Source organism: Pseudophryne corroboree, chromosome 5, assembly GCF_028390025.1.
Source record: "Pseudophryne corroboree isolate aPseCor3 chromosome 5, aPseCor3.hap2, whole genome shotgun sequence".
In the NCBI taxonomy this organism is placed as follows: domain Eukaryota; kingdom Metazoa; phylum Chordata; class Amphibia; order Anura; family Myobatrachidae; genus Pseudophryne; species Pseudophryne corroboree.
In genome coordinates, this window is record NC_086448.1 from 321693661 (window position 1) to 321709825 (window position 16165).

A 16165-nucleotide genomic window follows, 5' to 3' on the forward strand; every position below is an offset into this window, starting at 1 on the left:
TGTTTGATTGTCATGTGTCGGATCACCCCCCCCCCCCCATCCCCTCCAGCTCACATACAGTACATACACTGAACGTGCAGCAACTGGGAAATCTGAAATCCTTTGTGCTGCTATGTTCATTCCTAATACCTAAATTTCTGAGATACCACAGATATTTACATTATTTACTATTGTACCACAACTTTCAATTTAGAGAACTAAGGGGAAGGTATATTTAACAAGCTATAGAAAGCACAGTTGTTTGCGCTTGTATATTGTAGCTAGCAACATCTTCAGATGGCATTAATTCTGTCTTTAGGGGAAGGATATGCTAGAAGCACATCACCTCCCTCCTATGCTGAAACTATGTGCATACACAGCCTGATGACCACACATGATCAGTTAGTAAACCCCGGAAGTCACTGTCATTATACAGAACCTACACCCCCCTGCCTATGGAACATATACTACCACCCTACCCCTACCCCAAGGGACATACACTACCTGCCCCCAACCCAAGGGACATAAATTACCCACCTAAGCCCACAAGGCGGTTGGGGCTGCCCGATTCTTCCTGCAGCACCTGTGTTGGTACTGTTGCCAGGCCGGACACCTCAGTGATCACAATAATCTACAGCACCTGACGGCTCCTGTGCTGGGAGCTAAACAGCCAAATACACATCGCTTTTGGAACCAAGTATTTCAGCCAGCACTGCAGAAAGGTCAGTCTTCTTTGAGGGACTGTAGCAATTATGTAGGTTTATTTTTTTTTCCTGTGGGTGCCAATATGTTTTCATTATTTCCTGTGGGGCTTAATGTGTTTTATTTATTTTCTGTGGGGACCAATGTGTTTTCTTTTTCTCCAGTGGGGCCAATGTGTTTTTTTTTTCCTGTGGGGGGACAAAGTTTTTGGGGTTTTCTTCCTACGGGTTTTTTTTTTCCTGTGAGGCCATTGTGTTTTTTTTTGTCCTGTTCGGGCCATTGTGTTTTATTTACTTCCTATTGAGCTCAATGTATTTTATTTTTTTCCTATTGAGGCCAATGTGTTTTATTTTTGTGTGTGCGATGTTTCTAGTCTGTGCATGCATCTGAGTTGCACTGCACATGCGTTCCCAATGGTGTTCGTAGTTGCAGTACAGATTTAGATGCACGCACCAAGAACTGTATTAGAAATGCGTTCGCGCGGTTACAGGGTGTTGGCTAATCAAATTGTCAAAGTCAGAAAAATATCATGATGCACACTGCCATATTTGCACCTCATACAGGTCCGCGCTGCGCATGCGTGCGCTCTCCCGTGCGTACGCATACCCGCTGTTACGTGCACCCGCAGGCGCACAGTATGCGCATTTACGGTAGAGTTTATGTGCGCCTAGCGTGCGACTCGATCGTTACATATTTTAACCATATAATGTATTTTGTAGATTATGGTCCCTTCGATAGAATCTGAAAGTTTAGTCAATGTAACATAGTAACATAGTATCTGAGGTTGAAAAAAGACAATTGTCCATCGAGTTCAACCTATTTGTGGTGTCCTCTGCATGATGATTTGACTAAATAGTAACTATAATGCATGACTATGCACCATACCCATGGATATCCTTATCCAATAGGAATTTATCTAACCCATTCTTAAAGGTGTTGACAGATTCCGCCATTACAACTCCCTCGGGCAGGGAATTCCAAACACGTATTGTCCTTACCGTGAAAAAGCCTTTACGCCGTATTGTGCGGAATCTCCTCTCCTCTAACCTGAGCGAGTGTCCACGAGTCCTCTGTGTTGATCTAACCAAAAACAGGTCCCGCGCAAGCTCTGAGTATTGTCCCCTTATATATTTGTAGATGTTGATCATATCCCCTCTTAGTCTCCGCTTTTCCAATGTAAACATGCCTAGTCTTTCAAGCCTGTAGCATGTTCATAAACAAAGAGATCCCTCTTTGTTTGATACGAAGGGTCAGACAAGGGTTATACAGTGGTGTTTAGTATCCATCGGAAGAGTATTTAATTAGCAATATTCCGGTGTTGGTTTGAAGCGGATTAATCGCTCGTGCGAATAGTTATGGACATAAGAAGTTTATGTACTTTACTAATATTTGCACTCACTTATCCATGCGGCGGGAAACCTAGTTTCCCACCCACCTGAGCAGTTGGAAATAGTCACAGCCCACCTGTATGAATCAACCTATGACCTTTTGTTATAATGCGAAGACGAATTCCTGTGTCCAATGAACAATGAGATTGTAGGGACCATTGTATTGTATTATGTGTGGGGCATAAATAGACAAGCCGATCTGATCCAGCTCACTCTCTTCAACGGTTCTCATCACTGATAATCGGGAGCTGGATATTCAGAAAGGCGCATGCGATCGTTCCCTTTGTGCGTAAGTTTTCTCCGCAATCATATTGTCTTTATTGTTATTGTGAGCCATATCTCTCTCTCTCTCTCCTCTCCTCTTTCTCTCTCATTTTCCCTTAAACGTAATTGTATTGTATTTTATGTGTAGTTATCTGGTTAGTTAGTCTATGTTATATTGGTAGTGTATGACTTGTATTGTATTATTCTTTTGCAAATATAACGTTCATAGAAGGTGTTAGAACCTAAGATCGGTATCTGTGTATTTCTTATATTTCCAAGTATTCTCAGAGCGTCGGAGACGCTCGAACAGCTTTTAAGTTAATAAGGTTACACTGTGTTACATCTACACCCTATCACTACACCAAGGTTTACTGCATAATACATTGTTTTATGGTATAGATATAAAGGTTTTACACTGTGAGCGTCAGCGCCGCTTGTGATCTCCTCGTGGTCCCGAGCGTCCGCTACGCTAATAGCGTATCATTACGTTAGTCGGCAGCCAATAGCGTGCCTGCCTGTGATCTCTTGGCCGTGAGCGAACGTGACGCTTGAGCGTCTCGACTACGGCTAAGCGATTGTTACGCAACGTGCGTACCCTTATGGTATTCCATACGTCAATAGCGTACAGTGTTCTTAGACCTCTTAAAGGGTTTTAAGTAAGATAAATATTTAGCTTTATCAATTGGCGGCTCGTCCGTCCTTCACATATCTGCACTAGGTAATTTCAGCAGACATTATCCATCAGCAAAGGGCGGGAGGTCATATTCCTCGTAGTGCTGTCTGGATAAGCGTCTGCTTCGCTTAGTAAAGGGTGCTGAGGGAATCCGGAACCGGAGGTAAGAACAAAACACTAGTGTCTTTTAAAACTGTTTATTTCTGTCTTGCGTACGCACGCACGCATATATCTGCATTTCTTTTCATTCGTGTATTTTTCATATCACTCTCCTGTTTGCCATTTTATAAATTGATAAACGTGCTAAGAGAGATTTGTCGCTATTTAATAGTTAAAGAGTAAAAGTAATACATTAAGGTGTAAATTGCAAAGCACGCACACAGCTCTGCCTAAAGATACAAGGAGAGATCTGTGTGGTGCTCGGTAGATGATCGAGGATCGTCTACATTGATAAACGTGTAAATTGTGTTACGGTGGATATCTGCTTTGCGTACACGTGTCTCTAACAAAAGGCTGAGACTCGCGTACGCAACCCAAAGGCCGACGCACGCAGCGTATATTACGCAACGGAGCGTCCGGGTACGCCCACGTAACTCAAATCACACGATAGTGTTATTTTAACAGGCGAAAAAGTGGCAACGCGATAAATAGCGCAAATCGATTTTAGTGTCCGAAATTTAAGTTAATAGATCCTTCTCCAATTTACAACTCATCTGGTCTAAAGGAAAGAAATTTCTGCGCAGAAATAGAAATAGAAACAAAAGTGTACATGTGGTGAGTGAGTGTTTGAAATTATATAAGTTCTACAATTTTTGAGGTTGAACCACAAGAAGTCGAGTTCTCGTGAGGTACATACATGTAAGTGACGTACATGGTGGCGAGGGAGGCATCCCTTGTTAAACATAAAATTTGAGCATTAGAGTATAGCAGACCAGGAGGTCTACTGTGGCACAGACCAGGAGGTCCGGAACAAGACCAGGAGGTCCAGTTACAGCAGACTAAGAAGTCCGCTATAGAGACAAGTAGCACAACACCAAGAAGGGTTGGTGCGGAACCCATATAGGCCATAAAGCTCTGGCTGAAGGAATTCGCAGCCGTAATTTTCGATTCCGTTGGTCGCTCCGTACATAAGATTAGTTGCTTATGTACTGAACGATTGTACCGCACGTAATTGTGTGCATTAGTTAGTAATCTGACCTAGTGCCATTTGTGTACGAAAGGGGTCATAAACGCTATTTGTACATTCTAACGTGATTTGTGTAATTTTTTTTATTTTAAGGGAGGTTCGCCAGTCACTTGGGAACTATCCAGCAACCAATAGTTACTGGAAAGAGTAAGTGCTCTGCGGATCACCCTCACATGTTCCAGTAAATAGCGGTTCAGGTCGCAGGGGCCCTGGGTCGAGTACGCCAGCACTAGGGCAGTGTGTAGGTCGTATTGGTCGGCGTGGGCGAGTGAGTGGGGTACTCGGTAAACCGCCACCGTCAGCCTATCTTGAACATTTTGGTTTTTGTAAGGGCTCGCTGAAGAAAGCAACACCTGCAGGTATGGGGGCCAATTGTTCAGGTAGGGGGCGATCAACCTCGGTTCGGGTTGATTCAGTAAACCGACCAATCGGGTCGGCAAGGTATGTAATGTGTGAAAAATACGGTTCACACACAGAGGTTTTATGTGATGAATGGGAGAGAATGACGGTACATGACGGGGAGAAGTTCCCAAGAGTAGGCAGCTTTAGCCCAGATGTGTTTACTGAATCTAAGGAGGAGGATATGTCTCATTAAATCAACAAAGAGACGGATCAAACATTATGATTATTTGCAGTTATGGCAACAGGAGGGTGAAATACAGAGAGGATTGGCTCAGGCGGCGGGATCTAACCCTATCAGGAAACTGATAGCCACGGCACCGCCGCCACCATATATATCAGGAGAGAAATTGGTTGCGGAGAATGACGCACTAGGGTGTAACAAACAAACACTTAGCAACTGTATAAATGTTAAAGATAATGTTAATAAGTTAACCAATGCAAATATTAACCCGTGCAAGTTGTACCCTGTTTTAAACTTTCCCCAGGAGTGTGATCAAGAGGACGAATCGGCAACAATATCGGCGCTCTCTCTAGCAGCCACCTTATCAGAAACAACAGTAGGCACGGCCCAACCCTTAAGATTAGTAGCAAAGGCCCCTAGCGGAGGGACAGGTGAGGTCGTATCAACGGGTAAGTACGGCACCTTACACTATGCTGAAACCATTTCACCACAGGCTGTAGAATCTAATCAGAATGATGTTGTTAGGCTTAATCCCGTTAGGGTAATAGCTGTGCCAAATGGGAAAACTGACACTACAGGAGTCACTCCTATCAGAAACATTGCCATGTACAGCCCATTTTCCCGAATGGAATTAAGAACCATAGTGTCTGAATTCCCTGATCCTAGAAAAGATCTAGTTGCTAGCCAGAAATACATCAGAGACCTAGGGAACACTGTAGAGCCCAATAACAAAGACTGGCAGATATTGCTGAGGGCATGTTTACCCTCCAATGTCGACCCAGCTCAATTTCTAGCTGACTGTGGATTGGATCAGGATGTACCCCTTACAGATGTGTACAACCAAGACAATGTAAAAAGAATAAATTTACAGTTAAAAGATTATTTTCCAGCTGTAGTTAAATGGAACAAAATTTTCTCCATTAAACAAAAGGAGTCGGAAACAGCTGCAGAATATTTTCACAGGGCATTACTAGATATGGCTAAATACACAGGCATAGAGGACATTAAAACCAACATAAATCATAGAGAAGTAGCAGTATCTGTGCTAATGGATGGTTTAAAAGAAGCATTAAAGACAAGGGTACAGACCACGCAACCATGTTGGCGAGGTCTGTCGGTGGCTACTTTGAGAGAGGCAGCTATTGATCACGATCGGAATATCACCAGACACAGGGAATTACAAGGTGATAAGTTAATGGCCGTAAGTATACAGGCCCTGACCACAAGGCAGCCTTTGTATAAATCACCAAACCCTGTGGGTAAGTCAAATGTGGTAACTTGTTATTCTTATCATAGACAGGGACACATGGCACGAGACTGTAGAGTGAAAAATTCACAAAAATCATACCAACCCCCTAGACCACGACATGACACACGACATTGGGATCAGGGCCCGCAGAGACGGAGTTATGAGCCACATGCAGGGGAAACAAAAAGATATCCCCCAAAAGGAGACTGGCAAACTTCTGGCAGTTCCCAGTTAACCCCTTCACAAGTAGTTGCTGCCAGCGGGATTCAGGGAGGTCACCATACCCAATAGGGGTGTGGCCATACCTGTAATCTGCAGCCAGTAAAATTGATTGCAAGTCTTGGAAGTGAACCCGAAATTGCAATTGATGTAGCTGGTAAAACATTAAACTTTCTTGTAGATACGGGGGCGGCCAAATCAGTGATAAATTCGACAGTGGGCATGAGAACCACTGGTAAGACAATTCCAGCCATGGGAGTAACGGGAGTAGTCCAGCATTACCCTGTTAGCAAACCAGCAGAGATTACAATAGGGCCTTTACATACCAAGCATTCCTTTTTCCTGACTGCATCGGCACCGACTAATCTCCTGGGAAGAGACTTATTGTGTAAAATGGGGTGCGTCATTTATTGTACTCCTGAAGGTGTATTCTTGGACATACCTGAGAATCACGCTCAGGAAGTGCGAGACATGTTAGACTCCCCATCAAAATTAATGACACATACCGTTATGACAAATAGGACTCCATCCCAAGTAGAAGAAATGACATCCCAGATACCAGAGTCACTGTGGACTAAAGATGGACAAGACACTGGATTAATGGCAAATGTAGCTCCGGTAGTTGTACAAGTAAAAGATGGAAGGATAGCTCCAAAAATCCCACAATACCCTCTGAAGCCAGAGGTGGAGTTAGGAGTGTATCCCGTAATAGAGCACTTGCTACAACAGAGCATTCTGGTAAGAACATCCAGCACTGCCAATAGTCCCATCTTCCCTGTAAAAAAGAGTGGGGGGAGGGGTTACAGGCTAGTGCAGGATCTAAGGGGGATTAACAAAATAGTTGAGAGTCAGTTCCCCGTAGTGCCAAATCCAGCTGTCATCCTTATGCAAATCCCTCCCACTGCGAAATTTTTCACTGTTATTGACCTCTGCTCCGCTTTCTTCTCGGTACCTCTACACCCTGACAGTCAATATTTGTTTGCATTTACATACAGAGGAGTCCAATACACATGGACTCGATTACCACAAGGTTTCATAGACAGTCCAAGTATATTTTCCCAGGCTTTGCATGATTGTTTACAGTCTTTCCAACCAGAGAGTGGATCAATATTGATACAGTACGTGGATGATTTACTACTGTGTTCAGATTCATTGGAAGCGTCCCTGAAGGATACGAAACAGCTCCTGTTTCATCTTTCAGACACAGGACACAAGGTTTCCAAAGACAAATTGCAATTATGCCAAACTAAAGTAAAATATCTAGGACACTGTCTAACACAAGGACTGAGACACCTGACCGCTGATAGAATCCAAGCAATTAGAGACATGACTCTGCCACAAACCCAGCAACAGATCAGAACGTTTTTAGGAATGTGTGGGTATTGCCGTAACTGGATCCCAGGATTTTCCATTCTAGCGTTACCTTTGCAGGAGATGGTCTCCTCAAACAAACCTGATCGGATTTCGCATACAGACGAGTCCGAGATGGCATTTGAGAGACTTAAACAGTGCCTAACACAGGCGCCAGCATTAGGTATGCCAGACTATGGGAAACCCTTTGAGCTGTACTGAACAGAAAGTGCTGGTTGCGCGGCAGGCGTCCTAGCCCAAAAGCATGGTGATGCCAGCAGGCCGGTAGCATACTACAGCGCTCAGCTAGATACGGTAGCGCGATCCCTCCCCACATGCTTGCGAAGCGTTGCTGCGATAGCATTGCTAGTAACAAAAAGCGAAGATGTAGTGCTAGGTCACAACCTCACAATTCATACACCACATGCAGTGTCAGCCTTGCTAAATTCTGCCCAAACCAGACACGTCTCATCAGCGCGGTTTACAAGATGGGAATTGGCACTAATGGCCCCCGTAAACATCACCATAATGAGATGCAGTGCATTAAATCCTGCAACATATCTCCCAGGTGTGCCTGGACAGGCACAAAGGGTGGAGGATGAGAGTGGTGGGGAAGGAGGATTTAATACAAAAGATGACATGCATGATTGTATGGAATATTTGACCCAAAATTTCACGGCAAGGCCTGACATCAGTGACAACCCACTGGAAGATGTAGATCTTACTTTTTACACTGACGGTAGTTGTCACAGACAGTCAGACTCGGGAGACTTGTGTACTGGATACGCAGTCGTAGATGACCAAGGCACCATAGAAGCAGAACCGCTAGGCCCACCTCACTCAGCCCAGGTTGCTGAACTGGTCGCCCTAACCAGAGCATGTGAATTGGCTAAGGGCAAGTCAGCCAATATCTACACCGACTCTAGATACGCCTTCGGGGTAGTCCATGATTTCGGAGCCCTATGGCGCCTCAGAAATTTCATGACGGCAGCTGGTACACCGGTAGCGCATGCAACTCACATCAAAAGGCTTCTAACAGCGATACAGGAACCCGACAGAGTGGCTGTTATCAAGTGTAAAGCACACACATATAGCCAGGACCCAGTATCACTTGGTAACAGCCGAGCAGACGAAGCTGCTAAGTTAGCAGCTGGTACCCCCAGACAGACAGACACCACACAATTGATGGTATTTAATACCATCAACACACAAAAGTTGTGTGAAATGCAAAATTTGTGTTCCACACAGGAAAAGGCAGTCTGGAAGGCAAAAGGATATGGCCAGGAGTCCTCAGGACTCTGGACGGATGGACAAGGTAAACCAGTGGCCCCCAGAGCATACCTTCCATGTTTAGCTGAGGCAGCACACGGGCTGACTCATCTGGGCAAGGAGGGAATGTGTAAGTTGGTAAGAGCATATTGGTGCGCCCCAGGATTTTCATCTCATGCAGGTAAAAGAGCAATGTCATGCCTTACCTGTTTGAGAAAGAATATCGGAAAGGCAATACCAACAGAACCATCTCATATCCCACCTACAGGCGGCCCTTTTCAGGTAATACAGATTGACTTTATACAATTACCCCCTTGTCGAAATTTGAAATATGTACTTGTTTGTATAGATGTATTCTCAAATTGGGTCGAGGCATTTCCTGCGGCCACAAATACCGCTATGTTTACTGCTAAGAAAATTGTGCAGGAATTTGTATGTAGATACGGTATCCCTAGAATAATTGAAAGTGATAGGGGTACCCATTTTACAGGTGATGTCTTTCAAGGAATGTGTAAGTTAATGGGAATTGATAGCAAGCTGCACACTCCATACCGTCCACAGGCAAGTGCGAAGGTGGAAAGAGTGAACAGCACTATTAAAAATAAACTGAGCAAAGTTATGGCAGAGACAGGATTGACATGGCCAGAAGCTTTACCCATTGTACTATACAGCATCAGAACCACTCCCAGGTCCCCTCTTAATCTGTCTCCCTTTGAGATCTTATTTGGTCGACAACCACATGTTATGATTAACCCTCAGGATGATTTGAAGTGTAACAATGAAGTGACTGTAAAGTACCTGGTTAACATGAGTAAACAGCTAAGGAATCAAAATGATAATTTGAAGTTGGTGGTTCCTGATTTACCAGATAGTAATTGTCATGACATTGAACCTGGGGATTATGTAATGATACGGAATTTTCTACGCTCAGGTTGCCTTATTGACAGATGGGAAGGACCATACCAAGTCTTATTGACTAGCACTACAGCATTGAAGGTTGCCGAGAGAGAGACTTGGGTTCATTCGTCCCACTGTAAGAAGGTTGCTGATCCAGAGAGGTCCCGTGATAAGGAACAGACGGTAGAGGAAGTTGTATCACTGGAGTGTCTGTTTCAGGAGGACTGAGGCGGCACCTGAGCATTGAAAATCATAAGACCAAAAGCAGTTGTCGATTCCCTGTTCCCTTTTATTGTTTTTCTCCACTTCCCATCCCCTCTCCCTCAACTATTTTTTCCCCCTTCTCATTCTTCTCCGTTTCCTCCTAAAAGATGGACTTGCCCCAAGAGACTGTGATCCGGATTTTCCTGTTGACTATGATGTTGACCAGAGCAGTCTGTTCCGGCGAGAGTACCATGGAGGTCGAGAGAGGTTCTGGAATGGGTTCTGATGACAAAGATGGAGGCGTAGTTTTCCAAGAACAACTTAATCAACAAGTAAAGGCGAGTATCAGAAAACGATCCGATAACATTGACAATAGAAGGAATTGTGAAGGATTGTTAGCTGAAGAAAACTGTATCTGTAGGCTCTGTGACAATGTAGTTGAGGATGGGTGTATCAAGAAATGTCAGTCCAGTTTTAATATCCACATGGACCGGCATCCATTGAGTGACTATCACTCCTTAGTGGGTAAAGCGTTAAATCAGACAGATTGTTGGGTATGCTCTCAAGTACCTCAAGGCCATAGCAAATCAGGGCTAGTACCATTCCCTTTAACGATAGGGGAGGTACTTGAGCTAAAGGGTGGGAGACCGGTGGACTGGAGGTTTCATATCTCCAGTCCTCCTAGTTTGAAGCTCCACCAATATCATGTGGATAGATCCCTAATATGTTTTAACATTTCCAATCCCCGAAAGCCGGGAAATTGGGAAGTGTCATGGAGTAACCAAACCATGACCTTTTCATATAGAGCAGATAGAATGCCTACAGATACAGAACTTATACGCCACATAGCCAGTAGAGAAAAATCTTTCCGATATAGGTATACCCTAGGAAGTAGGATTACGAGAGTTGGAGAGGTATCACCAGGATACTGTGCACATATCGTACAAACTGATACGTGTACTAGACAGATGGGAGAATTAGGGTTAGGAGATTTCACATGGAAGATGTGTAATATGGTTATGTCCTACTCCGTCCCATATGTTCTCCCCGATGATGCATATTTCATATGCGGGAGGAAGGCGTATAAGTGGCTTGCCCCAAACTCTGAAGGATTGTGTTATATTGGAAAAGTACTGCCTGAAGTAATGACTGTATCACATGCCAAAATGAAAGATATACACCATGGTGCCCAAGCTCCTTATACTCACACTCATTACGAGCACATCGTTAAACGGCACCTGATAGAGAGAACAGAGCATCCGGCCTCTGACCTGATCAATGAATCCACCGGGATTCAATTCCTAATCGCGTTAGATATCACTCGCACCGAGGAGTGCTGAACTATAGGTATATCTCTGCGCTTGCAAATTTATTAGACAATATCACAGAAATGTATGATGACACTTTTAGGTATACTGGAAGAGAACTTCAAGCTTATAAAACAGAACTGGTTCAGCATAGAATGGTTCTTAATTATCTCACAGCAGTGACAGGTGGATATTGTGTCACACTGGCAACGCAGTACGGCGTGAAATGCTGCACATATATTACGAATAGTACCGAGGATCCGGTCAAGGTCATAGACCAAAAGATGGACGACATTCTCCAATTAAAGTGGGAATTTCGCAGGAGACACAATCTCACCCTTGCTGCTGTGGGTAATGAGCTGACTGGTTGGGTGTCATGGTTGAACCCGCGAAATTGGTTCTCTGGTTTAGGAGAATGGGCTCAAGGAGTCATAATGGATGTAGGGAAGTTTCTCCTATGTATCTTGGGTGTTGTCATATCGATTGGCTTGATATTTAGATGCGTTCAGGCTTTAACGAAGTGCAAACGTAGTACCAGGGTAATGAGTCTAAGGAGTGAGGAAATTGTAATTCCAATGGATTTGATTTATGACCCAACGGTAGAGACAATGATGTGATGAAAATGCGATTATACGGTCCGTTTCTTTCACCTGTTTCTCCGTTTTCTCCAAGGTAAAAAGACCCACTTGGATGAGGAATTTGATGATCCTGTACGCAGACAACAGATGGATTAAAGAAGAAGTTTTGACAACCTTATACACAGATAATTGATGAACTATGCCATAGACCCCCAGTTTCCCTAGAAATTTTAAATTTACGCTAGCCCAACACTTTTGTAAGTCTATGGACATTGACAAAGCTTTTTGCCCACACTTTTTGGCAAAAGCCCAAAGAAGACTGCATTCAACAGACACCAGACAAGACTTCAACCGACAAATGTTCATTAACCTGACATAGAATACCACTGCATTTACCATAATTGTTCTTTATCTTCATCTCTACAACCTTCAGGTAATGACACACATAGTCGATAGGGAATACAGGCACAGATATCAGCAATCACATATTTCCCCCATTCATGTATCATCAACTAAAATGTGCTCCCCCATTTTGTTGCAACCAAAATCCGAAAAGAGCTCGGTAAAGTTTGACCGCCCATCCACAGACCCGTACCGCGGGATAAGAAGGAATTCAAATGTATACTTCGCAATACCTCGAAGCTTGATTTAAGACACGTACGGCACGATGATACATGACCCCCCAAACATGGATTCATACACTCATGCTTCTGCTATCTCACTAGGTCATACCCTTTTCTCACCTTCTCCTCTCCTCCCCTACCCAACCATAGAAATGTATTTACACATGACATATATTTTTCTCTTTTTGAAATGTTTTAGGAAGTGGCAGTTATTGGTGACTGCCAAAGGGTGGACTGTCAAAGTCAGAAAAATATCATGATGCACACTGCCATATTTGCACCTCATACAGGTCCGCGCTGCGCATGCGTGCGCTCTCCCGTGCGTACGCATACCCGCTGTTACGTGCACCCGCAGGCGCACAGTATGCGCATTTACGGTAGAGTTTATGTGCGCCTAGCGTGCGACTCGATCGTTACATATTTTAACCATATAATGTATTTTGTAGATTATGGTCCCTTTGATAGAATCTGAAAGTTTAGTCAATGTAGCATGTTCATAAACAAAGAGATCCCTCTTTGTTTGATACGAAGGGTCAGACAAGGGTTATACAGTGGTGTTTAGTATCCATCGGAAGAGTATTTAATTAGCAATATTCCGGTGTTGGTTTGAAGCGGATTAATCGCTCGTGCGAATAGTTATGGACATAAGAAGTTTATGTACTTTACTATTATTTGCACTCACTTATCCATGCGGCGGGAAACCTAGTTTCCCACCCACCTGAGCAGTTGGAAATAGTCACAGCCCACCTGTATGAATCAACCTATGACCTTTTGTTATAATGCGAAGACGAATTCCTGTGTCCAATGAACAATGAGATTGTAGGGACCATTGTATTGTATTGTGTGTGGGGCATAAATAGACAAGCCGATCTGATCCAGCTCACTCTCTTCAACGGTTCTCATCACTGATAATCGGGAGCTGGATATTCAGAAAGGCGCATGCGATCGTTCCCTTTGTGCGTAAGTTTTCTCCGCAATCATATTGTCTTTATTGTTATTGTGAGCCATATCTCTCTCTCTCTCTCCTCTCCTCTTTCTCTCTCATTTTCCCTTAAACGTAATTGTATTGTATTTTATGTGTAGTTATCTGGTTAGTTAGTCTATGTTATATTGGTAGTGTATGACTTGTATTGTATTATTCTTTTGCAAATATAACGTTCATAGAAGGTGTTAGAACCTAAGATCGGTATCTGTGTATTTCTTATATTTCCAAGTATTCTCAGAGCGTCGGAGACGCTCGAACAGCTTTTAAGTTAATAAGGTTACACTGTGTTACATCTACACCCTATCACTACACCAAGGTTTACTGCATAATACATTGTTTTATGGTATAGATATAAAGGTTTTACACTGTGAGCGTCAGCGCCGCTTGTGATCTCCTCGTGGTCCCGAGCGTCCGCTACGCTAATAGCGTATCATTACGTTAGTCGGCAGCCAATAGCGTGCCTGCCTGTGATCTCTTGGCCGTGAGCGAACGTGACGCTTGAGCGTCTCGACTACGGCTAAGCGATTGTTACGCAACGTGCGTACCCTTACGGTATTCCATACGTCAATAGCGTACAGTGTTCTTAGACCTCTTAAAGGGTTTTAAGTAAGATAAATATTTAGCTTTATCAAAATGCAGATGTAGCATAATATGGGTGTGTTATTGGAGTGACACGGGTATGTTGCTGTAAGTGGTTGCATACAGAGACACTGAATTGCTCACATTGGAGACCATACTCAGATGGATGATCTACACCTAGCATAGGGCTGGTGAAAGTTTCAATGGTGAGACAGATGGTGGTATCTAAAGACGCACAAAGTATTGCAGCATCTGTAGGCACTGAAAGTGGGCGGATGTACATCAGGGAAGGGCAACTGCAGCAAAAACTGCAAGGAAGGTTGCAACTATCTCCAACTCAGAATCAGACCCTATGAGGAAGGCCCAACTCAGAATCAGTCCCCCTTGACAGACTCCGCTACCTAAACAGACCCCGCTCCCATTAGGGCTGCTTCCATAAATTCCCCAGGTTGGTTTTCCATCTCAATCCACCCCTGCTTCCCACACTTAAAAAAACATTGTTTTGTTGTCAGGGGTTCTGCTCGTTGTCAGGGGAACATCCTCTGCCACTGCCACCATGAGTCTGCTGTCCCAGCTGTGGTCGCCTGCCCCTTTCAAACGATTGAAAATGGCCCTCCCAAAATGGCCGCCGCCATCCTCTAGCATTAAAAATAACTGTCTCCTCTAATGCTGTGACCATTTTGGGAGGGAAATTTTCAATACTAAGAGCGGGGGCCCTCTCAGTAGCGAGCAGCATGCGGCCTGGGCCCTCCACTCTCTGTCAGAATGGGCAGGACAGTTGTGCTCCCAGCAACCCCCTGATGGCGGCCCTGCACAGGGTCCTACACTGCTAAGATGGCCCTGCATCCCAGCTTGCCTGCCACAGATTTAGAATGCACTAACAGAATACCTGTTGCAGGGCAGGCTGGGATTTCACAGCAGCTGGAGTGCCACATGTTGCCTACCCCAGTAATAGAGAATATACTGTACAAAACAACACCTCAGACTAAAAAACGAAAGTGAAGCCTAACAATCATGCATTCATTTTATTTTTGTATCTGTGATGATTCTCATTATGGTTACTATATGTAATAATACAAGGTATAACATTAAAGCTACATAGTTATAAAATGACTATAAAAAGATTTGATGGGTGCTATAAACAGTGGGCAAAACCGTAATTTGTACTACAATTAGAATTTCTTATTGCCCCAAGTTTCCAACGGCAGTCCATCAATCACAATCTTTAACTTATATTATTTAATTACTAATAATTATCATTCTTAAGGCCCATACACACTTGACGATAAAATGAGCGACGTCGTTCATTTCAGCCCTCATCAACGACGTCGCTCATTATATCGTCAAGTGTGTATGCATCCGACGACCACCGATGCGCGGCCCCGCGGGACGTTAACGACCCTCGCTTATCTGTGGAGCATGTATGCTCAATTTCCACTATGGTCGTTACCGACCAGAGACGTCGTTGAATGTGTATGGTGTGAACGACGAAAGACCAACGACCAAGCCACTGTTCACCAGCCCTGTTCCCAGCTCATTAGTTTAATAAACTGTTCAGCTTGGATGCTTCAACGATGAATGGTCTTTGGTCTTTGGTCGTTAGTCTTTGGTCTTTGGTTGTTGGTAGTGTGTATGCTCATGTCGTTTGCTCAGCTGTTCAAGGGAAGTTCAAGGGAAGTCGTTAACGACGGTCATTAACGACGTGTGCATCGTCAAGTGTGTATGGGCCTTTACATTACAGATTAAGGGATTTTGTCATTGGAGGTCATTCCGAGTTGTTCGCTCGTTGCCGATTTTCGCAACGGAGCGATTAAGGCAAAAATGCGCATGCGCATGGTACGCAGTGCGCATGCGCTAAGTATTTTAGCACAAAACTTAGTAGATTTACTCACGTCCGAATGAAAAATTTTCATAGTTGAAGTGATCGGAGTGTGATTGACAGGAAGTGGGTGTTTCTGGGCGGAAACTGACCATTTTCTGGGAGTGTGCGGAAAAACGCAGGCGTGCCAGGATAAAAAGCAGGAGTGTCTGGAGAAACGGGGGAGTGGCTGGCCGAACGCAGGGCATGTTTGTGACGTCACACCAGGAACGAAATGGGCTGAGCTGATCGCAGTGTAGGTGTAAGTCTCG

The 16165-nt window shown here is 44.1% G+C and overlaps 1 protein-coding gene across 2 annotated transcripts in view; it reads right to left on the minus strand.

The window, feature by feature from the left end:
• The window catches only part of AOAH (acyloxyacyl hydrolase), a 439135-nt gene that overhangs the window by 253978 nt on the left and 168992 nt on the right, over window positions 1–16165 (minus strand). The gene's annotated exons all lie outside the window — the stretch shown is intronic.